Below are 26,745 nucleotides of genomic sequence, written 5' to 3'. Positions count from 1 at the left end.
AAAGGAATAATAGAATCTCAAAACAGAATAGAAAATAAGCAAGATTTTCTTAAACCCAATACTGATAATCATATTAAAGGGAAGTGAATAGATGTCCCAATTAAAATGCAGGAATAAGTTAGGGTAGGGATAAAAGGCATCCAGGAGATGCTTTATGAATGACAGAATTTTGGTTTCACATGTAGTAAATTAGATAGTGTGTTGGGGGGGTAAAAGTTCAAGAATTATTTATCACTAAAAAACTGATTGTTGTGCTATTTTAATATTTTCTGAGAGATAAGCTGAACAGAGATTCAGTATGTTCTATACATATAACTTTAGTTTTCAGGCTTTAAAAATGGGAGTTCTCAATATGAACAGTGTCTGTTTTTGAAATACAATTTGAAATTGTTTAGCATATATAAAGGGAAGTTGCAGAATTTGTTCCATTTTTATTTTCCAACTCTGTTCACTGTCTAATTTTAATCAGGTGGCAGAAAGTTGGCTTTGTACATAGAAAACCCCACTTTCAGAAGCAGATTCTGGGAATGACAAAGCCCTAGGATGTTGCAGAATGGCTATATCCTAAGGGTTAAAAGTGATGCCATTTCCAGGCAGCCTTAGATCCCTGAGATGAGCCTGTCCTGTCTACCGGAATCCTGAATCTACTAGGCTTATGCTTTTTTGAAAAGCGTGGAGCCATAAAAGAAGGGTAGGATGTCAGACAAAAAGTAACAGAAATTCAGCCTACTTAATGGATCAGGAAATTTGCTGTCCTCTTAAGGAGGATGATGGAGATATGAATCTCAATTTATTGGCAATGGCATATGTTCAGTGTCACTCTGAATTTTTAAAAAAGAGGTCTATTGATTATTGCTGTACTAAACTGTGTTTCATTGTAATACAAAAACTAAAAATTTGATCTTTGGTATTAGATACCTGAGTTCAGCCACTGATTAGATATATGTGACATTATATTTCCCAAAGATAGCTTATAATAGTAACTCCCATCCTGTGTTTCTTTTGTGATAAGAACTTGTTACAGCCCTAGAGAAAGACAGAGTCCACTTCTCCAGCTCCCAAATCTGGACTGGTTCTGTGACTGTTCTGATCAATAGAATATGGTGGGAGTGATGCTCTACCAGTTTCAGGCATTTCCCTTAACTGGCCTGGCATTGGTGCTTCCTGTCTTTTGGACGCTAGCTGCCATTTAAGTAATGCAAATGCTGTGAGACCACAAAGCTGTGAGAAGCCTAAGCCATGGATAGGCTGTGGAGGATAAGAGACCCTGTGGAGAATGAGAGTGGTCAAGGAGAGACATGCCAGACATGTATGAAGAAACCATCTTGAAAGTGAGTGCTTTCTCTGGTCAGTTGCCCAGCTGATGCTGCATGAATCAGAAACAAAACATCTAGCCAGGCTCTTCCTGAATTCTTGACTCCAAGAAGTTTGGGCAAAATAAAACCAGTGTTTCAGGTCATAAACTTAAGAGTTCGCTTGTTAAGCAGCAATGATTATCAAAACAATGTCTTAGCTTGGGCACTCTATTTAGCTCTTCTGAGCCTCAATACTTAGCAAGTCACCATGACTTCTAAATTTACAATCATCATCAACCAACATTGTCATTAGCTTAGCTATTAAAGGATGGAAAACAAATTATTAGAGTACAGTATATATATGTACTTTTGCAGTTATAGGTTGTCAGCTTTTAGAATTTTGTGTTTAAATCCTTATTCTGTCACTTAACATTTGTGTGACATTGGGCAGATCACATAATTTCTCTAATATTCAATGTACTTATTTGTAAAATAGGGAGGATGTGGTGCCTATTTACTGAGTTGTGATGAGTTTTTTTAATTTTTCTTTTTTTGTGTGTGTGGTAAGAACAGAACACATCAAGAGATTAGCTAACAAATTTTTTTTTTTAAGATTTTATTTATTTATTTGACAGAGATCACAAGTAAACAGAGAGGCAGGCAGAGAGAGAGAAGGAAGCAGGCTCCTCGCTAAGCAGAGAGCCTGATGTGGGGCTCGATTCCAGGACCCTGAGATCATGACCTGAGCCGAAGGCAGAGGCTCTAACCCACTGAGCCACCCAGGCACCCCTAGCTAACAAATTTTTAAGTGTTCAATACGTTAGTGTTGAGTACAGGTACCATGTTGTACAGCAGATTTCTAGAACTTATTAGTAATGGAGAGTTTCTAATCAATGAGCATAAGGTTTCAGTTAAGCAAGATGATGATTTAATGAAATACTACATTGTATTATATCATGTTTTCATTTCTTACAAAACATTTCCTGCTGGGAGTAGACTGTGCTTCCCTGGGCATGCCAATTCTCAGAGACAGCAAAGGGCTCAGCCAGGAGCAGGCCTCTACTATACAAACTCACCAATCCAGAGCCATACCTCTCTTCTCAGCCTGTGTTTCGAGAGGCAATATTCTGCCTTAATCATCCCAGAGGCAGGTATCAGACAACTAGGGATCACTCCTAAAACTTAGAGTCTGCCAAAATTATTCAAAGTAGCCAATCGTAAACTCTTTATCCTGCCCTATCTTGCCTTTCCCACAGGAACTCCAGGAAAAGCTCGGACCTAAACCTGTCCCTCTCTCCAGTTTCTCCTTCCTCATTGAAACCCGGTGCTTCTGGGGAACTGTGAATGACATTAAACTTCTCTTTGAATAGCACTGATTTCTCCATGTCGTCATTTAGTCACCTTAAAAATTAAAGCCCAGGCACAAAGCTTACATGTGAAGTACTTAACACAGTATTTGATACATTAATAACTGTTATTGCAATTAGGGATATAATCTATGAAATAAATTTATAAACTCCAAATACTCTAACTTGAAAGTTACTTGCTTTCAATATAATAGCTGAATTTATACTGAAATCATTTTATATTTTCTTTTTTTTTTTCATTTTATATTTTCTTGCGATCTTTCTTTAGATTCATTTGAGGTAGAACCATAAGTTGTGAATTGGTATCTTGACCGCAAACATGCTAACACTGCACTTTTAAAAAAAGATTATATTTATTTATTTGACAGAGAGAGAGATCACAAGTAGGTAGAGAAGCAGGCAGGGGTGTGGGGGGGAGCAGGCTCTCTACTGAGCAGAGAGTCCGATTCAGGGCTCGATCCCAGGACCCTAAGATTGTGACCTGAGCCGATGGCAGAGGCTTTAACCCACTGAGCCACCCAGGCTCCCCACTAACACTGAGTATTTAAATGTCCCTTATGCTCATATATTGCTGTACAGTTTTAAAATACTTTCAGTCACATTAGCTCAGTTTGACCTAACAACTCTCTGGTGAAATGTCAGGGCAGTATTACCCAATCTACCAATGACAAGACTCGCCCAGGAGGACCGACGGTTAGAAAGTGGGAGAGGCAGAATTAGAAGATAATGTCTCACTCTGCCTTCTTCACTAGTACTCATCAGAAGGATAATGAGAACTTTCTTTCCTACTTTACCTATAAAAATTCTGATTCCAGGTCAACTTCAAATATTATCTCCTCATCAGAGCATCTGTTGATGTCTCCTAGACTTTCTGTCTGAAACCCTGCCCTTTGTTTATTGTGGATGTCTACACCCTTCATGACATCTGACGTTGTATGGTGGATATATTTGCTGTTGGCACAGTGAGAAAGAAGAAAAGGCCTGAGGGCTTAAAAATGATGTCCAACGGGGTGCAGGTAGGAAACAATCCAAAACCAAGACCATGGTGAGGATTTAGTTTAGAGGCTACAGTATTTAAAGGATCAAACACTCCCTCAAAGGACTCCTATCAATGTTATAATCATGTTCTAATTAATCATATAATCATGACTGGGGTGGAGAGTACTTAAACTCCTTTTTATTTTCAACAATGTCTTATTCTTTTTTTTTTTTTAAGGATTTATTTATTTATTTGACAGAGAGAGAAATCACAGGTAAGCAGAGAGGCAGGCAGAGAGAGAGGGAGAAGCAGGCTGCCCACTGAACAGAGAGCCTGATGTGGGGCTCAATCCCAGAACACTGAGATCATGACCTGAGCCAGAGGCAGAGGCTTAACTCACTGAGCCACCCAGACACCCCTCAACAATGTCTTATTCTGATTGAGTCTCAACTACATATGAATAAATAAAAAATGAATGATAGATAAAGTTTTATTTTGGGATGCTACAGCCGCAAAAACAAACAAACAAACAAACAAATAAATAAATAAATCTTGGTAGACCTAATTAGAGGCTGGGTGTTATGAAACATCAACAGTAAGAAAAAGAGTTTATGGACTTCATGTCTATAATGCTACCTACTGTGAATTAGCATCTACATAGGTGACTTTTTAGAAGCAAAGAAACAAGCTTTCAGCAGGGAACTCAGATAGGAGTTTCCATAGGAAACTCTATGATAGATTTTAAACGTGCCTGGGTTCTACATATAGGAATTTAAACTAAGGAAATAGTTTTATGGAGATGGATACTGACAGCATTTTTATAATAACAAATGTAAATGAATTGCTTACTCAAAGATAGGAATTTGTGACATAAATTATAACTTACACAAACAACTAAGTATGGTGCTATATATGTAATATATAAAAAATAAAATGATAGTTATTATATTATAAAAGTCTACTTGAGAGAGATAATTATCATTTATTTTAGAGTTCCCTAATGGTTGTAATACTTATATATAAATAATGTTTTAAAAAGTCCATACCAAATGTTTAAACATTTGATCAGTGGTTATCTCTGATTCATAAATTTATGGATAGTTTTCTTTTAAACACCTATATCTTCTAATCCTTTTATAATGGATCCACAGTACTTACACAGTAGAAAAATCATCAAAGTTTAAAGAAAAACCAATAATGTGCTTGGCTTGTGCTTATGCTGCATGATTCAAGATGAGATAGATATTTTGTTTCCAAGATTCATAAGAAGTACTAAAAACTAACCTTTAAAAGTAATGTAAAAACACAAACTAATTTGGGTTAAGTATTTGATGAACCAAATACAATGTTCAATACATTATAATGTTAGGGTTTGAATTAGAAATGAAATTTTATTTAATGAAATGACTTTTCTTCTCTACCCATACATTTTTTGATACTATGAAAAGATTAGATCAGAAACAAAAGCATGTTGTGAAGGGAAATAATGTAAAAAGGAATAGAGAATACTTAAACACATATAGGAAACCAAAAAGCATATTTATTTTTTAAAAGAAGAAGATTTTATTTATTTGTCAGAAGGAAAGGGAGAGCACATGAGCAGGGAGAGCAGCAGAGGGAGAAGCAGGCTCCCGCTGAGCAAGGAGCTGGATGCAGGACTTGATCCCAGGACTCTGGGATCATGACCTGAGCTGAAGGTAGCCACTTAACTGACTGAGGCACCCAGCCATCCTCGAAAAACACATTTCTGTTCAGAGTTCAAAAATGTTTTCAGTCAAATAGTGTAAAGGGGCTAGAAATGACATTTTCTCAGTGTGCACTGTAAGTTCAGTATTTTATAAAAGCTGCTTAATTAATTCTTATGACAACTTTAAAGAAGTGTTTTTTCCTACTTTACAGAGGAGGAGAATAAAGCTTGGAGAAATTAGTCTGCCTGAGGAAGGACACATAGATGGTGAATGACAAAACCAATAATCAATCTTATTTCTATTTGATCCTAAGTCACCTGAGTGTTTTGTTATACCTCCATCTGTAACTGATGTTCCTTCTTGGAACACTTTTATAATTTGGGGCGCCTGGTGGCTCAGTCATTAAGTGTCTGCCTTTAGTTCAGGTCATGATCCCAGGGTCCTGGGATGGGGCCCGTGTAGGCTTCCTACTTGGTGAGGAGCCTGCTCCCTCTCCCACTCCCCTTGCTTGTGTTCTCTCTTTTGTCGTCACTCTCTCTGTCAAATAAATAAATAATATCTTTTAAAAAAGGAACAGGTTTATAATTTGACTCTACATTCCCGAGTAAGAGATAAAACTTTTATATATATAGCCTTAAACATCTCTAATTAACAATATGTATATATCAGTATCGTATATCATATAAAGCTCTCTTATTTTTACAAAACCCATTGTTAATTTTGTTTAAATTATATATGACCCCAGGCCACATCCTTTCTTAATACATATGAATTTATTGTATTGCATCCCATTATACAAAGTCTTTGTTTTTGCTCCATTCAAAGGCTACCCTAAAAAAGATGTTAACATTACAAATTAAGAGCTTAAGAAGGGCAAAATTCAGGATTTATTTCTATGCTGTTGGCAAAATTACTTTTAACATAAAATAAAACCTCAGGCAAAAACATGACATTAGCAAAAAATTTTTTTCTCTTGAATTACCCACATGTCCTCCAAAACAACAAAAATATTTGGTTTGGTTGCAGTATAGGAAAAAAATATATCCTATTTATGTTCAGAAACTAAAGTGACATAATTATGTGTTCTGTTACTTGCTTTATACATATAATTAAAAACACATCTCCTGGGGCGCCTGGGTGGTGCAGTCAGTTAAGCCTCCAAGACTCTTTGTTTTCAGCTCAGGTTATGATCTCAGGGTCCTGAGAGGGAGCCCCAAGTGGGGCTCTGCACTCTGCACAGAGTCTGCTTTGGTTTCTCTCTCCATCTCCCTCTGCCCTTCCCCACCTCTCTCTCTCTCTCCCTCTCAAAAAAAAAAAAAAAAACAAATAAATCTTTAAAAACATATCTCCTAAATTAAATGCAAGGCCTCAGGTCAGTGGAGAAAATAAAATCCAGTAAGTTCATGAGAGGTAGATGAACATAGTTGTGGCATTTATAAAACCTGAACTGGAGCTCTGGCTGGTAGACTTTGTCTTGGAGCTAGCAGCAACCGCAGAATTCAGTCAAAAGGAGTCTGTGCTCTGGTGTCCTCACCACTCCATTGGATGACCACCTATAGCAGTGTCATGTGCTGCTCGTTAAACATAATAATAAGGAACCACAACCCAGAACTAAAGGCATCTCTGAAGCCCATAAATCTGTAATTGTAGAAAGCTAAAAGCTACTCAGGGTATCCTTAGGTCTCTAAGTTAAAGAACCCTGCTCTGGTCCTCTCAGAATAGCATCCTTTCTGAATAAGCCAAAGAGACTGTTCTCTCAATGATCACAAACTTAACAAACACACCCAAGAAACCTTTATTTCATTGTTTTGGACTTTGGGGAAAGGATATCAAACATTTAAATTCATTCCTTGTTCACCAAACTAAGAAAAAACCCTGTCTGGGAACATAGAATATGTCTTTTTCCTAGAAAAGTAACAAAAAAAGGCCAAGATATAGCAAATCACTCCTGTTCTAAAGTTCCTTCCTAAATCTACTCATAATCACTCTCCTGACATGTACTAAGAGCCAGTGTTCTTTCTGACAAACCAAATGCAGAATAAGTGTGCACATTTCAGGGATAAAGGGTGAATAATAAACCCCTATTGACATTTGCTTCTCAACTTCGATACTTTCTATGCTCTCAGAACTTGCATCCCTGGTTGCCACTGTATGCTTCATGCTCTCTCTTTGGTGGTCCTTCCAGATCCCCAAACTTTTTGATACATCTACAGATCACCCTGCCAAGGCATCTGGACTTCTTTTTTTTTATTATTTTATTTATTTATTTGACAGATAGAGATCACAAGTAGGCAGAGAGGCAGGCAGAGAGAGAGGAGGAAGCAGGCTCCCCACTGAGCAGAGAGCCCAATGCGGGGCTCGATCCCAGGACCCCGAGATCATGACCGGAGCCAGAGACAGAGACTTTAACCCACTGAGCCACCCAGGCGCCCCTGGACTTGTCATTGCGTTTGATGATACAGTGTTTGTCATTAAACTTTCCAAATAGCTCCTGAGGGTAAACTTCATGGTTTAATAACTTCTTGGGTGAGCAAGATCCTTTCAAGTTTCTCTGGATGGGGTGTGGACAACAAACTCTCTTTAACTGGCACCAAATTTCTTAGTGTGATACTGGTGGAGCTAAGTTCCATTTTCTTTTCCACTAGATCAAGGGTCAGCAAAGTTTGGTCCAGAGATCAAATCTAGCCAGGCACCCATTTTTGTAAATAGGATTTCATTTGAAACAGAGCCACAAGTATTTATTAGATATCGTTTACATCTGGTTTCACAATATAATGGTAGAGCTGGGTATTTGCAGAAGAGGTGGTATGACTTGCAAAGCCTGAATTATTTATTACCTGGCTCTTTACACATGTCCTTTTATGTATGTCAAAGTTCTACTGGTTTTTCAAATATTATGTCCACTTTCACAAGAGTGAATAATTCCTGGTTGATACTGAGAAGATACCCACAGGCCTGTGAAGCTTGCCAAGGCCCTCAACATTCTGCTTTAAAATATCTACTTCCTCTACAAAGGGTTTATGGAATTCAAATATTTTCTCACAGTGGCTTTGATGACTGCATATCATGGATGGCCAAACATGCTCTGAGCTCCAAGTGTTCATCCATTCAAGCCCAGAGGCCAAAGGCAGACAGTGGTCCCACCTGGAGCGGAGTTGCCCAGGTACCCACTCACTCATTCTTAACCAGGGCATGTCCACCAGGAGCCGACCCCCTACCAGGCCCATGATTCACCCAGTCTGAGGGAGTGAGGATGTTGTCATAGGAATTTATGTTTTACTGCACTCATCTTCTTTCATTTGAAGATTTCCTGCAGCAAGCATGGCTATTCAAGTTGTCACTCTGTATTGGTCAGCTTTCACTAGGTTATATTGCATTAAAAATATAATTCTCAAATCATAGTGTTTACCACCTCAAAGATTTACTTCCTGCTTATGTTACAGATCAGCTAGGGATTGCCTCAGAGACTTCTCTGAATATCGTCTTTATTCCAGAATGCAGAATGGAAGAAGCAGTGTCTCTTTGCCATAGACCATTTTAGGCAGAGAGGGGAATGATGGCACAACTTCTCGACAGCTCTTAAAACTTCTGCTCAGACTTCCCATGTTTATTCCACTCTCATTCCACTGACCAAAACTAGTCACATGTTCAACCCTGATAGAAATGGAATGGAGGGGTGCCTGGGTGGCTCAGTGGGTCAAGCCTCTGCCTTCGGCTCGGGTCATGATCCCAGGGTCCTGGGATTAAGCCCTACATCAGGCTCTCTGTTTATAAAAAATAAAAAATTTAAAAAAAAAAGAAATGGAATGGAGAAACATATTCCTCTTGTAAAGAAGGCCTACTTCAAGTTCCATGGGGATGTACAGGATTACAACCTTGTTACGGGGAAGACTGAGAAAAATTTGGAGCCATAATTCAATTTATGGCATATTCTTTACGATTGGAAATATTCTTTATGATTGGCATATTTCTGATTTCATTAAGTGTCATCTCCTTAGAACTAGGAACTTGATTTTGCCTCTGATACATTTAAATGCATGAATCCAGTCTGGACATACACTGTATTTGCCATCCTCAGGGGGGTTTAAGAGCCTTAGAGCCCTCTTGTCTGGTAGCCAAATTGATCCTGAAACCACAACATCAAATATTTGCCTGTCTCAAGTCTTACAAGTTTCTTTAAAACTACAAATCTAAATAGACCACTGTATTCTGTTTTTATAATTTTCAAGGATTTTTATGGACTGCATAAATGGTACATGCTATGATGATGAAGTTAAAATCCCATTCTCATACCCACATCCACCTACTCACTTCTGGGGGGAAAAGATAGAACTTTCTGTATCACCGACAACTTTTAAGCTAATAGCTCTTGCTCCAATCATTCCAGGAATTTGTTTCAGGATGCATTTAGAGCTGATTTATCAGAGGTAGTTGAAAAAATCAATCTCACTGTTGTACAGATGTGGGGCACTTACATTTATATCACTATTTTCTTGGTCTCCCTGCCCCCCCCCTACCACCTTTTTGCTCTTTTTGGCTTACCCACTCAGAGAGTATTTATTAAACTACTTTTATGCTCTCTTCGCTGGGTAATCCCTTGCTCTTTTCTCATCCAGATTTCTTAAGCCTTAATATGTGGGCCTTGGGGACAGGCACCACAGAGCAGACCTTCTGGGCTAGCCTGGAAGGGGCTACTAGGCCGTTCAGTGAGCAGGCTGACTGGGGCCAATCCTTGGAGCGTTGCTTGCTTCCCAGCTGCGTGCTGATGCAGACTGCAAAGCACCATTTGGAGCAAATCACCTAAAGCCATTATCCTACAAGGAGGACCTCCTGGCACCCCAAACATGAACCTGGGATTCCAGACTATATCAACTGGGAGGTAAGATACATATTACAAGGCTGTTACTTGCTTCAGAAGGATTCATTATAAGGGTTTACCACTTAAATTTTAAAGTTGGTTATGTATTCACCCAGCACAAAAATCAGAAGGCACAAGGGAGGTCTGTAGTGAAGATGAGTCTTACATCCTTGTTCTCAGCTACTTAGATGCTCTCTCAAAAAGCAACCATAGTTATCATTTTTTGGTGTATCCTTCTAGAGATATTCTCTACACATGCACACATCTTTTTTTTTTTTAAATTAACTTCAATTAGTCAACGTATAGAACATCCTTAGTTTTTGAGGTAGCGTTCAATGATCCATGAGTTACATATAACACCCAGTGCTCACCAGATCACATGCCCTCCTTAGTATCCATCCCCCAGTTACCCTATCCCTCCCCCACTCAACCCTCCCCCCCACCTTCTGTAACCCTCAGGTTGTTTCCCAGAGTCAAGTCTTTCATGGTTTGTCTCCCTCTCTGATTTCTTCCCATTCAGTTTTCTCTCCCTCCCCCTACGGTCCTCTGTGCTATTCCTCATGTTCCACATGTGAGTGAAACCATATAATTGTTTTTCTCTGCTTGACTTACTTCACTTAGCATAATCCCCTCCAGTTCCATTCATGTCAATGCAAGGTGGGTATTCCTCCTTTCTGATGGCTGAGAAATAGTCATTGGAGTGATCAGAAGGGGCACATGCACCCCAGTGTTCAGAGCTGCAATGTCCACAATAGCCAAACTGTGGAAGGAGCTGAGATGTCCTGCAACAGATGAATGGATAAAGAGGGTGTGTGCGTGTTTCTATTTAGATTTCCTTTCCTTCCTTTCCACCTTCTTTCTCTTTGGGGATAGTACCCCTTCTGCACTGCACAATATGTTTTTGAGAGTTTTTGTTTCCACTACATATAGAGCCACTGAAAAGACTAGTGTTAAGTGTGGAGACTAAGCACCAAACCACCTGGGTCCAAATCCCAAAGCCATCACTCATTAGTTCTGAGGCTTTGGGCAAATTATCTAACCTCTCTGTTCTTCAGTTCCCTCCTAGGGATGCTATAATAATCAAGCAATTTAAACAATGAATTTATAGTTACTGCTGGCACCCAGTAAGTTCTGAAAAAGGTTTCTTATTGTCATTTTTTTATTGTTACATATTACTGTGTGTAGAAATACCATCATTTATTTTATTTATAACTTATTTATACAGTTATTTAGATTATTATTTTTTTAAGATTTTATTTATTTATTTGACAGAGAGAGATCACAAGTAGGCAGAGAGGCAGGCAGAGACAGAGAGAGAGGAGGAAGCAGGCTCCCCTCGGAGCAGAGAGCCTGATGTGGGGCTCGATCCCAGGACCCTGAGATCATGACCTGAGCTGAAGGCGAGGCTTAACCCACTGAGCCACCCAGGCGCCCCTATTTAGATTATTTTTAATCTTTAAATATTACAGTGTTCTTTGAAGATTTGTTTTTATAAGGCTCTTCAGATAGATACCTTGGGGGCACTTGAATTACATGGGCTTACAGGGATAGGTTATGAGAAACAAATTTACATGTGTATAGCACTTTATATCTTGAAATAAATGTTACTTGCTTGATCAAATTTAAACTTAGAACTGCACAGTTCATCACCTTCTGTCTGTCTTCACCCCGTCATCCCCTTCCAGAGTACTGTCACTGTGTTCTCAGAACATAACACTGAATAGGGCACATTGCAGGTGTAAAAGAAAATGTATTGAATAACTGAGAAAAGAGGATGAAAATGAGATAACATATGTTAAATAAGGGAGCAGAGAGCAGAAAGTGGATAACTTTAGTTACGAAGGTCTAATGGTTGGGAATTACTGAAGCCAAACCTCAAGGCTGTACCTTCTCTTCTGGGGTTCTTCTGGCAATACTTCTCTGCCTGTCTGAACAATGACAGCACAGACGCACCACCAGTGGAGATCACCAGAAGAAAAGGCAAGCCTTCCGCCACCCAGTTACTACTGAGACCAACGGCACAATAATATTCTCTTTACACAATCTCTTTTAAAAGAAACTTATCTGTGAATGGGTCTGTAGTTGTATGTGTACTACAAGGGCAACTCTTTCATAACCAGGAAAACTGCCCCAATTTCAAACAATTTGATATTATGTCTTCTTCAGTGTCTTTGGAAGAGAAGTTCTAATATGGGATGATATATTGAGGGAAAAACAGATAATGAAAATAAACTAAACATGGTTGTCAAGGTAATTTCATAAGAGTTGGATTTGCATAATATATTTTTATATATTTATAATATATATTTATACTTGTATATTTAATTTTTTAGAGGGAGAGAGAGCATATTTTTTTCTTTTTAAAGATTTTACTTATTTATTTGACAAACAGAGGTCACAAGTAGGCAGAGAGGCAGGCAGAGAGAGAGGAGCAAGCAGACTCCCCACTGAGCAGAGAGCCTGATGCAGGGCTTGATCCCGGGACCCTGGGATCATGACCTGAGCCAAAGGCAGAGGTTTTAGCCCACTGAGCCACCCAGGCGCCCCAAGACAGAGCATCTTAAGCAGGCTCCGTGCTCAGCACAGAGCCCAAGGCAGGGCTCAATCTCACAACTCTAAGGTGACAACCTGAGCTGAAATCAAGAGTACGACATTTAACTGACTGAGCCACGTAGGTGTCTCTCTTCATATATTTTTTAAAGGCTTATATATTTTTTTTATTTTATTATTTATTTTATTTTTTTAATTTTTTATTTTTTATAAATATATATTTTTATCCCCAGGGGTACAGGTCTGTGAATCACCAGGTTTACACACTTCACAGCACTCACCAAAGCACATACCCTCCCCAATGTCCATAATCCCAGCCCCTTCTCCCAAACCCCCTCCCCCCAGCAACCCTAAGTTTGTTTTGTGAGATTAAGAGTCACTTATGGTTTGTCTCCCTCCCAATCCCATCTTGTTTCATTTATTCCTCTCCTACCCACTTAAGCCCCCATGTTGCATCACCACTTCCTCATATCAGGGAGATCATATGATAGTTGTCTTTCTCTGCTTGACTCACTTCGCTAAGCATGATACGCTCTAATTCCATCCATGTTGTCGCAAATGGCAAGATTTCATTTCTTTTGATGGCTGCATAGTATTCCATTGTGTATATATACCACATCGTGATCCATTCATCTGTTGATGGACATCTAGGTTCTTTCCATAGTTTGGTTATTGTGGAGATTGCTGCTATAAACATTCGGGTGCACGTGCCCCTTTGGATCACTACGTTTGTATCTTTAGGGTAAATACCCAATAGTGCAATTGCTGGGTCATAGGGCAGTTCTATTTTCAACATTTTGAGGAACCTCCATGCTGTTTTCCAGAGTGGCTGCACCAGCTTGCATTCCCACCAACAGTGTAGGAGGGTTCCCCTTTCTCCGCATCCTCGCCAGCATCTGTCATTTCCTGACTTGTTGATTTTAGCCATTCTGACTGGTGTGAGGTGATATCTCATTGTGGTTTTGATTTGTATTTCCCTGATGCCGAGTGATATGGAGCACTTTTTCATGTGTCTGTTGGCCATCTGGATGTCTTCTTTGCAGAAATGTCTGTTCATGTCTTCTGCCCATTTCTTGATTGGATTATTTGTTCTTTGGGTGTTGAGTTTGCTAAGTTCTTTATAGATTCTGGACACTAGTCCTTTATCTGATATGTCGTTTGCAAATATCTTCTCCCATTCTGTCAGTTGTCTTTTGATTTTGTTAACTGTTTCCTTTGCTGTGCAAAAGCTTTTGATCTTGATGAAATCCCAGTAGTTCATTTTTTCCCTTGCTTCCCTTGCCTTTTGCGTTGTTCCTAGGAAGATGTTGCTGCGGCAGAGGTCGAAGAGGTTGCTGCCCGTGTTCTCCTCAAGGATTTTGATGGATTCCTTTCGTACATTGAGGTCCTTCATCCATTTTGAGTCTATTTTTGTGTGTGGTGTAAGGAAATGGTCCAATTTCATTTTTCTGCATGTGGCTGTCCAATTTTCCCAGCACCATTTATTGAAAAGGCTGTCTTTTTTCCATTGGACATTCTTTCCTGCTTTGTCGAAGATTAGTTGACCATAGATTTGAGGGTCTATTTCTGGGCTCTCTATTCTGTTCCATTGATCTATGTGTCTGTTTTTGTGCCAGTACCATGCTGTCTTGATGATGACAGCTTTGTAATAGAGCTTGAAGTCCGGAATTGTGATGCCACCAACGTTGGCTTTCTTTTTCAATATCCCTTTGGCTATTCGAGGTCTTTTCTGGTTCCATATAAATTTTAGAATTATTTGTTCCATTTCTTTGAAAAAGATGGATGGTACTTTGATAGGAATTGCATTAAATGTGTAGATTGCTTTAGGTAGCATAGACATTTTCACAATATTTATTCTTCCAATCCAGGAGCATGGAACATTTTTCCATTTCTTTGTGTCTTCCTCAATTTCTTTCATGAGTACTTTATAGTTTTCTGAGTATAGATTCTGTGCCTCTTTGGTTAGGTTTATTCCTAGGTATCTTATGGTTTTGGGTGCAATTGTAAATGGGATTGACTCCTTAATTTCTCTTTCTTCTGTCTTGCTGATGGTGTAGAGAAATGCAACTGATTTCTGTGCATTGATTTTATATCCTGACACTTTACTGAATTCCTGTATAAGTTCTAGCAGTTTTGGAGTGGAGTCTTTTGGGTTTTCCACATATAGTATCATATCATCTGCGAAGAGTGATAATTTGACTTCTTCTTTGCCGATTTGGATGCCTTTAATTTCCTTTTGTTGTCTGATTGCTGAGGCTAGGACCTCTAGTACTATGTTGAATAGCAGTGGTGATAATGGACATCCCTGCCGTGTTCCTGACCTTAGCGGAAAAGCTTTCAGTTTTTCTCCATTGAGAATGATATTTGCGGTGGGTTTTTCATAGATGGCTTTGATGATATTGAGGTATGTGCCCTCTATCCCTACACTTTGAAGAGTTTTGATCAGGAAGGGATGCTGTACTTTGTCAAATTCTTTTTCAGCATCTATTGAGAGTATCATATGGTTCTTGTTCTTTCTTTTATTGATGTGTTGTATCACATTGACTGATTTGCGGATGTTGAACCAACCTTGCAGCCCTGGAATAAATCCCACTTGGTCGTGGTGAATAATCCTTTTAACGTACTGTTGAATCCTATTGGCTAGTATTTTGTTGAGTATTTTCGCATCTGTGTTCATCAAGGATATTGGTCTATAGCTCTCTTTTTTGATGGGATCCTTGTCTGGTTTTGGGATCAAGGTGTTGTTGGCCTCATAAAATGAGTTTGGAAGTTTTCCTTCCATTTCTATTTTTTGGAACAGTTTCAGGAGAATAGGAATTAGTTCTTCTTTAAATGTTTGGTAGAATTCCCCCGGGAAGCCGTCTGGCCCTGGGCTTTTGTTTGTTTGGAGATTTTTAATGACTGTTTCAATCTCCTTACTGGTTATGGGTCTGTTCAGGCTTTCTATTTCTTCCTGGTTCAGTTGTGGTAGTTTATATGTTTCTAGGAATGCATCCATTTCTTCCAGATTGTCAAATTTATTGGCGTAGAGTTGCTCATAGTATGTTCTTATAATAGTTTGTATTTATTTGGTGTTAGTTGTGATCTATCCTCTTTCATTCATGATTTTATTTATTTGGGTCCTTTCTCTTTTCTTTTTGATAAGTCGGGCCACGGGTTTATCAATTTTATTAATTCTTTCAAAGAACCAGCTCCTAGTTTCATTGATTTGTTCTATTGTTTTTTTGGTTTCTATTTCATTGATTTCTGCTCTGATCTTTATGATTTCTCTTCTCCTGCTGGGCTTAGGGTTTCTTTCTTGTTCTTTCTCCAGCTCCTTTAGGTGTAGGGTTAGGTTGTGTACCTGAGAGCTTTCTTGTTTCTTGAGAAAGGCTTGTACCGCTATATATTTTCCTCTCAGGACTGCCTTTGTTGTGTCCCACAGATTTTGAACCGTTGTATTTTCATTATCATTTGTTTCCATGATTTTTTTCAATTCTTCTTTAATTTCCCGGTTGACCCATTCATTCTTTAGAAGGATGCTGTTTAGTCTCCATGTATTTGGGTTCTTTTTAAACTTCCTTTTGTGGTTGAGTTCTAGCTTTAGAGCACTGTGGTCTGAAAATATGCAGGGAATGATCCCAATCTTTTGATACCGGTTGAGTCCTGATTTAGGACCAAGGATGTGATCTATTCTGGAGAATGTACCATGTGCACTAGAGAAGAATGTGTATTCTGTTGCTTTGGGATGAAATGTTCTGAATATATCTGTGATGTCCATCTGGTCCAGTGTGTCGTTTAAGGCCTTTATTTCCTTGCTGATCTTTTGCTTGGATGATCTGTCCATTTCAGTGAGGAGAGTGTTAAAGTCCCCTACTATTATTGTATTATTGTTGATGTGTTTCTTTGATTTTGTTATTAATTGGTTTATATAGTTGGTTGCTCCCACGTTGGGGGCATAGATATTTAAAATTGTTAAATCTTCTTGTTGGACAGACCCTTTGAGTATGATATAGTGTCCTTCCTCATCTCTTATTATAGTCTTTGCCTTAAAATCTAATTGATCTGATATAAGGATTGCCACTCCTGCTTTCTTCTGATGTCCATTAGCATGGTAAATTCTTTTCCACCCCCTCACTTTAAATCTGGAGGTGTCTTCGGGCTTAAAATGTGTTTCTTGGAGGCAACATATAGATGGGTTTTGTTTTTTTATCCATTCTCATACCCTGTGTCTTTTGACAGGGGCATTTAGCCCATTAACATTCAGGGTAACTATTGAGAGATATGAATTTAGTGCCATCGTATTGCCTGTAAGGTTACTGTTACTGTATATGGTCTCTGTTCCTTTCTGATCTACCACTTGTAGGCTCTCTCTTTGCTTAGAGGACCCCTTTCAATATTTCCTGTAGAGCTTGTTTGGTGTTTGCAAATTCTTCCAGTTTTTGTTTGTCCTGGAAGCTTTTAATCTCTCCTCTATTTTCAATGAGAGCCTAGCTGGATATAGTATTCTTGGCTGCATGTTTTTCTCGTTTAGTGCTCTGAAAATATCATGCCAGCTCTTTCTGGCCTGCCAGGTCTCTGTGGATTAGTCAGCTGCCAATCTAATATTTTTACCATTGTATGTTACAGACTTCTTTTCCCAGGCTGCTTTGAGGATTTTCTCTTTGTCACTGAGACTTGTAAATTTTACTATTAGGTGATAGGGTATGGGCCTATTCTTATTGATTTTGAGGGGCATTCTCTGAACCTCCTGAATTTTGATGCTCGTTCCCTTTGCCATGTTGGGGAAATTCTCCCCAATAATTCTCTCCAGTATACCTTCTGCTCCCCTCTCTCTTTATTCTTCTTCTGGAATCCCAATTATTCTAATGTTGTTTCGTCTTATGGTGTCACTTATTTCTCGAATTCTCCCCTCGTGGTCCAGTAGCTGTTTGTCCCTCTTTTGCTCAGCTTCTTTATTCTCTGTCATTTGGTCTTCTATATCACTAATTCTTTCTTCTGCCTCATTTATCCTAGCAGTGAGAGCCTCCATTTTTGATTGCACCTCATTAATAGCTTTTTTGATTTCAACTTTGTTAGATTTTAGTTCTTTTATTTCTCTAGAAAGGGCTTTTATATCTCTCGAGAGGGTTTCTCTAATATCTTCCATGCCTTTTTCGAGCCCGGCTAGAACCTTGAGAATTGTCATTCTGAACTCTAGATCTGACATATTACCGATGTCTGTATTGATTAGGTCCCTAGCCTTCGGTACTGCCTCTTGTTCTTTTTTTTGTGTTGAATTTTTCCGTCTTGTCATTTTGTCCAGATAAGAGTATATGAAGGGGCAAGTAAAATACTAAAAGGGTGGCAACAACCCCAGGAAAATATGCTTTAACCAAATTAGAAGAGATCCCAAATCGTGAGGGGGGGAGAAAGGGGATAAAAAGATGTTCAAAAAGGAAGAAGGAAAAAAAAAAAGGAAAAAGAAAAGAAAAGAAAAGAATTAAAAAAAAGAAAACACCTAAGAAAAATATAAAAAAGATAAAATATATATATTAGAATAACTAGTAAAAAATCGTTAAAAAAGAAAAAGGTAACAGTTAAAAAAAATTTACCCGAAGGCGAGAAAAAAAAAAAATGAAAAAGAAAAAAATTAAATTAACTGCAAGACTAAAAAAAATCACAGGGAAAAAGCCATGAGTTCCGTGCTTGGCTTTCTCCTCCTCTGGAATTCTGCTGCTCTCCTTGGTATTGAAACCACACTCCTTGGTAGGTGAACTTGGTCTCGGCTGGATTTCTTATTGATCTTCTGGGGGAGGGGCCTGTTGTAGTGATTCTCAAGTGTCTTTGCCCCAGGCGGAATTACACCGCCCTTACCCGGGGCTGGGGTGAGTAATCCCCTCGGGTTTGCTTTCAGGAGCTTTTGTTCCCTGAGCGCTTTCCTTAGAGTTTTGGAGGACGGGAATACAAATGGCGGCCTCCTGGTCTCGGGCCGGAGGAGGAGCCGAGAGCCCAGGGCCCCACTCCTCAGTGCGCCCTCAGAGAACAGCGCCCAGTTACTCGCGTCTGCCTGACCTCCGACTGCGCTCCGAGCTCACCGAGCCTGCGACCGGTTCAAGGTCACCCCGAGCTGCGAGCTTACTGTCGGCTCCGGCTTTCCGGTTCCAATACCCGCAAGCTCTGCAACACTCAGACACCCCCGATCCTTCTGTGACCCTGCGGGACCTGAGGCCACGCTGACCCCGTGTGGGCTTTGCCCCGGGTAGCCTCTGGAGCGATGTCCCTCAGCGGAACAGACTTTTAAAGTCCTGATTTTGTGCGCGGTTGCTCCGCCGCTTGCTGGGAGCCACACACCCCCCCCTCCCCCGTCTATCTTCCCTTCGCTTTGGATTCACTTCTCTGCCCGTCCTACCTTTCAGAAAGTGGTTGTTTTTCTGTTTCCAGAATTGCTGTTGTTCTTCTCTTCGATCTGCTGATGGATTTTCAGGTGTTTGCAATCTTTAGATAAGCTATCTAGCTGATCTCCGGCTAACTGAAGTAGTCTCAGCCTGCTACTTCTCCGCCATCTTGACTCCTCCCCCCTATTTTTTAAAGGCTTATACACCCCAAAGATGAGCAAGTGTGAAAATTACTCAAGGTATCATCGGAGGAGCTTGTGGAATCTTCAAAACAGAAATAAGAGTGCTGCTGGAATAACTATGGTAGGACACGATATTGCTGATTATTTACTTCCTCATTTCCATCTTTAAATGGATCACCTACACCTGCTAACCACCCAGCAGTGTCCAGTGACTACCTGGCCACTCTGCACTCACCTAACCACTGGGATGCTGAGTAAAGTGAAAATTCTCCATGGTTTAGCCACTCCCAGGAACCCTATCAAGTGCCTCCCTCCAAAGATTTCTTAAAGGTCAGCTTACTCTGTACTCCAGCATTTCTCAAAGTGTGGCCTGTGGACCACCTGTATCCAAATCCCTTGGAATAGCTCATTAAAAGGCAGGGGCCTACCCCAGATCTACTGAAATCAAAGTACAGAAGGTGGAACCTGGAAATTTGGGGTTTAATTAGCAACCTGAGTGGTTGCTATCCACACAAAAGATTTAAGAATCACAACTCAGTGTTGTAGCCAAATTACTCCCCAAGATGTTGTAAGTTATAAATGGATCCACTTTTCCAGAAAAGCTTTGAATTTTTATATCAACTCTGGAATGTGGTCCTTAAATCTCAGAAAATTATAGGAAGTTGCTATTGCCTAGCAGAATTTTGTGTTCTTCATTAAAGTAATTTGTGGTCTAATTTTAGTTTCCAGAAGACTAGAATATAAAAGCCAGAATCGGTCTTAAAGAGGAAATTAATTGCTTGCATTGTTATCTTTCTCAACAGAGGGCAAAGTGCTTATTAAGCGGAATTTAGAATACTAGTAGCCTGACAGAGGCAAAGTAACAATCAAAGTTAATGTCTATAACAGATACTTAAAAAACATTATCAGGCAAATTCTGGATTTATTTTTAAGGTAGTAGATAAAGGGGACAAAATATAATGGGTCATAAAAGATAAACGCCTATGAACTTCCTGCATGCCTCTCTGTAATCACCTGCCTTCCTTGTATTTCTTTGATTGTATTTCTCTGATACTAATATCACCTTTCTGGTGAACCAAGAATAATAAATATTTTTACTTAAATAATACAAGTATCCACAGTAGTTTCAGGATATGACTGTACTAAATGGAACTTATTTCTGGAATGCTGGGGGATCACAGAAAAGTGGGGATAGGTGACAGCAACACTTCCATGCATCGACAAGCTGGGACTTTAAACTTTGTCTACTTCAAGCCAAGTCAGTACTGAGCCAATTGCTTTGACAAACCAAAGACCAGGTTTCCCCTATACTTTTAGGCATGCTAGAGTTTACCTTGCTACTTCACAAGACAGAGTGAGTGTCGTTCACCCAGCTATAGCTATCCCACACTGTGAGGTTCAAGTTGAAGCCTCTAGGGAGACGTGTGGGAGCTCAGCTTGCAGAGGCCAAGGGAGAAGACAAGTGCCTGGGGTTCCTGCCACAATCCCCAGCCAGAGCATCTCTCCTTGTCTGTTCTACACAACAGACTGTTCACAGATACCAACTAAAGAAAGTTCTATGGCTAACAAAAACATAAGGGAACTCAGTGTCCAACTGAGTCTGACGGGGGACTGAAAAATATGGGATACTGGAAAGACTGGAAGTTTCTCAAACTGTACTTTCTCCAGCTTCTATGCTGGTTTATTAGTTCTTCATTCTACCGTTCTTTAAATGGGGTGGCTTCTCAGGACTCAGTCCTTTGTCCTCTGCTTCCCATTTTTACCCCTTCCCCATTGGAGAAGTAATCCAGTTTGATAGCTTTGAACTCATCTTCTCTCTATAGACAACCTACCTCTCATTTATAAGCATGTGTCAAAATTGGGGATTAGAGGAATTTGCTCAGTGGCAACCGTGGATACTTCATCACTTCCAAAGTTCACACTTTAACCCTGTGCATTTTTGCTCAGAGCCCTTTCTTACCTGAACCAAGTTACATGTTTCTACCTTTTTAGATATTTAATAATTAGAAATCTTGTCATCATGTTGAATTTGATATGTTTAAAAATGAATTAATTGTGGGGCCCCTGGGTGGCTCAGTCGTTAGGTGTCTGCCTTCGGCTCAGGTCATGATTCCAGGGTCCTGGGATCAAGCCCCGCATCGGGCTCCCTGCTCCGCGGAAGGCCTGCTTCTCCTTCTGCCTGCTGCTCCCCCTACTTGTGTGTGTGCTCTCTCTCTCTCTTTCTCACTATCAAACAAATAAATAAAATATTTAAAAAAATGAATTAATTGTTTTCCCCCAGAAAAAAATAATTCTTCCTGAATCCACTACTTACAGAGTGGCATATCCTCTAACAATCTTCCAAATTCAAACTTAACAAAATAAATGCTAAAAAATGCTATCAGTTCTTACCTTGAAATAGATTATACCTGTCTGTTTTTGTATCACTACTATCACCTTCATTTAGATCCTATTGCTTCAGGCTAGTCTGTGCAGGCTTCTCTTCACGTGTACCTATGTTTCCACACCACAGGCCCTCAACCCCAGAAAGCACGCTGAAATGCACATTTCTGGGTCCTACCCCCAAAAGCGTTAATTCTAATAAAATGGCCTAAGAAACACTGAAATACTGCTTTAGACTTTCCTCACAAGATTACCCCTATCTGAAATTGTCAAAACTACTCATCATCACTCTGAAACCCAATGTGGGGGATGTTTGTGGGAGTGGGCGTGAAGATAATGACTGAGGAACTATAAATAAACTGCTGGCTATCAGAGGGGAAAGGGTTGGGGGAGCAGCTAAATAGGTGACGGGAATGAAGGGGCACTTTTATAACTCCCAGTTATAAAATAAATAAGGCATAGGGAGGTAATGTACAGCATAGAGAAAAGGTTAATATACTATAATAATTTTGTGACAGATAGTAACTAGACTTGTCATAAGGATCACTTCATAGTGTATAAAAATATTAAATCACTATAATATACAATATCCTGGGATCCCAGGTGTACCTCAGTGATATTTCTATAACAAAATGACTCAAATTCATCTGAGGAAAAAAAGATAAATAGGAAAATCTAGGTATTTTCTTTTTCTTTTCTTTTCTTTTTTTTTTTTTCTTTGTTAAGATTTTACTTATTTGTCAGAGGGAGAGAGAGAGAGAGAGAGAGAGCACAAGCAGGGGGGCAGCAGGTGGAAGGAGAAGCAGTCTTCCTACTGAGTGAGGAGCCCAATGCAGGGACTTGATCCCAGGACCCTGGGATTGTGACCCGAGTTGAAGGCAGACAACCAACTCAGCCAATCAGGCACCCCAAATCTAGCTATTTTCTAAGAATCGGCTGATAGTTCCCCCACCCTGAACAAAATAAACACTGACAGAGATTAATAAATCATAATTGGTACTATATAAAAATTAACCCTTGTATAAAATTACTCCTATTAACAGGGATGGAATAAATTCACCAATAAATAGAATTGGTAAATGCTTATTATAAAATAATGAAATGCATGCTTACATCATATTCCAAAAATCTTCCAGATGGATTAAAGAATTAAAATGAGAAGAACAAAGAAGATACTATAAAAAACCAAGGAAAAGTATAGGCAGCTTTTCTCTTGGATGGTAAGAGACTTTTCACCAAATAAAAATTGTGAAAGATATCACAAAAGAAAACTTAGATTTGACTACATATTTTTTTAAAAATGTAAGATGTCAAAAAGCACAAGAAAGTTACAAGGCAAATGATAAACTGAAAGCCTTTGCCTTGAAGAAATGGCCTTCTTTATCTCTAAAGGCTTCAATGGTTGGACTGGGTCTAGCCTGTGAGGGAGACGAGCTTTTTGAATGTACTTCTTTGGCAGAATTCATTTTTCAAATAATAATGTAGGCATTACTCCAATTTAGGAAACATTTGGTGGAAGAGTTGCAGTAGTTAAAAAGGGCAGCAGGCTCTAAGCCTCCCCTGAACAGTCTCACCTCTTATGTGCAGCAGTCCATTAAGACATGGCTCAGGGACCCAGGAGTTCCGAGACCCCACCATGTAAACCATGACTGTAGGGCATTTACAAAAGCATACTACTTGGAGCCATGTGGGCAGTTCACGAGTGAACCTGTGTATTCCCACTGCCAGCACTTGGCCCCTGCATCTTGGTGCATGAAACAGCAGGAGATAATTTCATGGCCAGGATCTAGACTCAATTTTAACTTTGATGTATTCCATTTCAAACTGTACACAGAAAATGATCACCCACCCATAAGATATATCCATGAAAATAAAAGTAGGTAGATAATCAAAATGGTAGAGTCAGAACATTTTTAAAAAAGATTTATTTATTTAGCAGAGAGAGAGAGAGAGAGAAAGATCACAAGTAGGCAGAGAGGCAGGCAGAGGGAGAGGGAGAAGCAGGCTCCCTGCTGAGCAGAGACCCGGATGCAGGGCTCCATCCCAGGACCCTGAGATCATGACCTGAGCTGAAGGCAGAGGCTTAACTCACTGAGCCACCCAGGTGCTCCGAGACAGAACATTTTGAAATGGAAAGCAAAATAATTACAAGCTATCAATCATACACTATCTCAAACATTTTAGGTTGTCATGAGATCAATTTCAAACTTCTAAGCTGGGCATTTGAGCTACCCTCCACTGGTGTTCCAATAAAAGGACGTGCAAAGTGCAAAAACATCTCGAAATGAACACTGTTCCCCAAAGCCTGTGCCAGCCACCTGAGTCCCCTTCTTATTTTCTAAACACATATGCATTCCTTCTGCTCTACTTGGTTCATATCCTTCCCCTCATTTTCTCCTTATTTAAATTCTGTTCATGTTTCAACATTCAGTTCAAGCTTTCTTGTCCCCATGAACAATTTTCTGTGTTCTTCAGGACACAGCAAATTCTTCCCCTCTGAAATTGCAGCACTGACTTTCTCTACCAATCATCTGGAAAACTGGCCTTGTGACATCTCCCTTAAGTATTGTTATTTACCTTTAGCTGTCTCCTTAAGAGTCAAGAGTTCATATTATCTTTAATCCATTGTCCCTAACCTAGTTCCATGTTCACAGTGTGTATATAGAATATGTTTGTCCAGAGATACGCAGTGAAAGAATCAGGCTTGATGTCAGATGGATTCGGGTGGGGTATAGTCCTAACTCTGCAATTCAATTTTCTCATTTGTAAAATAAGGTAAGACATATTCCTTAGGATTAAATGAAATGTGAAATACCATATACAAATGCATAGTGTTGTCTTTGGCAAAAAGAAGGAATTCAATAAATCCTAGCTATTACTTATTACCATCATCATCATCACCATTGTCACAGGGTCCTTCAGATTAGAGGTGATCTGGATGTGTGAGGTATACTCACATCATTATTTATTCAATAAATATTTATTATGGTGCCTGTTGCATGCCATTTTTTAGAGACACTGCAGTAAAAATGAAAAATTTAGTTCTTGTCCTCATTATACTTACAGTCTAGTGGGAATTGGGTATCATCACAGGAACCAAATCTTAAACAGTTAGGGCAAGAAATTGTCTATAATGATTTTTTTTTTTTTTTAAAGAGAGGGAGAGAAAGAGAGAGTGAGCATAAGCACAAGCTGGAGGAGGGGTGGAGAGAGAGGGAGAGAGAACTTCAAGCAGACTTCCCACTGAGGGTACAGCCCAACACAGGGCTCAACCCCACAACCCTGAGATCATGACCTGAGCTGAAATCAGAAATGCTGAATGGACTGAGCCACCCAGGTGCCCCACGTTTATAATAATTCTAAGTAAGGTACATTTTATTGCTTCACCAACTCATTTGTCTTCGTAAAAGCAAAAATAATAATAACAAAAACCAAACCAAAAAAACTGACCAAAAAACCTTCCTATCTTAACATATCCACTAATATCATTAGAATTCTTTATTTTGCATGTGATATGATTTTTGTTTTTTTTTTTAAAGATTTATTTATTTATTTGACAGAGAGAGAGACACCACAAGAGAGGGAACACAGCAGAGGGAGTGGGAGAGAAAGAAGCAGGCCCCCCACGGAGCAGGGAGCCCCATGCACAGTTCTATCCCAGGACCCTGGAATCATGACCTGAGCTAAAGGCAGATGCTTAATGACTAAGCCACCCAGGCACCCCGATTTATGTTTTTATTACACCTCTGGTGTTCATCACCTAAGGAAGCAAATGCTCACTGGGATGGTAGAAAGGCAGATGGCTGAATCTTCTCTTTACCTACACACACACACACACACACACACACACACACACACACACACACAGGTATGGACTGTGTACAATGTTGCAATAGTGCCTACAATATCAAATATGCTGGCCTCACCATGAAACTAAATGTCTTCTTTTCCTCTCACTTCCCAAACCTCTGCTCACCACAACTTTCCCCAAAGTAGGCTCTTTGACTCCATTAACAGCTATTGTTGAAGTATCTCCTTACCATCATCTAAGTAAACATTTAAAATAATGATGATTTTTGCACACATCCTCTCTTAGACTAGTGCATAGTCTGACCTATAAATTTAGGGTCTTATTTTTTCATAGCACCTGTTAAAAAGGTTTCTTCTGTAAGTGACTCATCCAGTGGCTTAATATTTTTCATATGAAAAAATATTACATATGGACTGGTATGTGACCTTCTGCATAAGGGTGAGTCATGAAATAAATTGTGACTAGGATAGAAATAGCAGTTATAGCATAGGAAAGGGATGAAGAAGGGAAATGCTTTATTTGCCCTCTTGCATTTGGACAAGAAACATACCAAAAAAAAAAAAAGACAAAAAAAAAAGAAAAAGAAACTTACTTTTGGCTAATTTATTATTTATATATTATATAATGTGAGAAACTGAGCATCCTCACTGACACACTTAGAGGGCTAATAGATGGCTGTGGATTTGGCTTGATGCTATTTTGTTTTGCTTTTGCCTAGCTAATTGTAATATGCAAGCACATTTGGAACTTCCTACAGGAAAGAAGGGGAAGAGAGTATCATTTTACTGGAAACACTGAAAGGATTTTTCCCGAAGAAAGAAAAGAGATATAAGGATGCTTCCATGAAGGATGGAATCCCAGAGAAAGAAAGAAGTTCAAAGAGCATTTTAAAGAAGCTTTGCTATGTGCTATGTGTTTGAACTCTCCCCTCTGTTGGTGCTCTCCACAGACAAGTCCAGAGTTCTGTTTGTGTGTGTGAAAAGAAAGCTTCGGGAAGAGCCCTGGGTGAAAGTCTTATCAGTAGCTTAAGAATGATATTGTTCAAAAAGGGGATCATGCCATTCTTCTATTTAACTTTTCTTTTTTTTTTTTTTTTAAAGATTTTATTTATTTATTTGACAGACAGAGATCACAAGTAGGCAGAGAGGCAGGCAGAGAGAGAGGAGGAAGCAGGCTCCCCGCGGAGCAGAGAGCCTGATGTGGGGCTCGATCCCAGAGCCCTGGGATCATGACCTGAGCCGAAGGCAGAGACTTTAACCCACTGAGCCACCCAGGCA

This window comes from Mustela nigripes, chromosome 3 (genome assembly GCF_022355385.1).
Source record: "Mustela nigripes isolate SB6536 chromosome 3, MUSNIG.SB6536, whole genome shotgun sequence".
Taxonomy (NCBI): domain Eukaryota; kingdom Metazoa; phylum Chordata; class Mammalia; order Carnivora; family Mustelidae; genus Mustela; species Mustela nigripes.
This window is presented reverse-complemented; position numbering follows the sequence as displayed.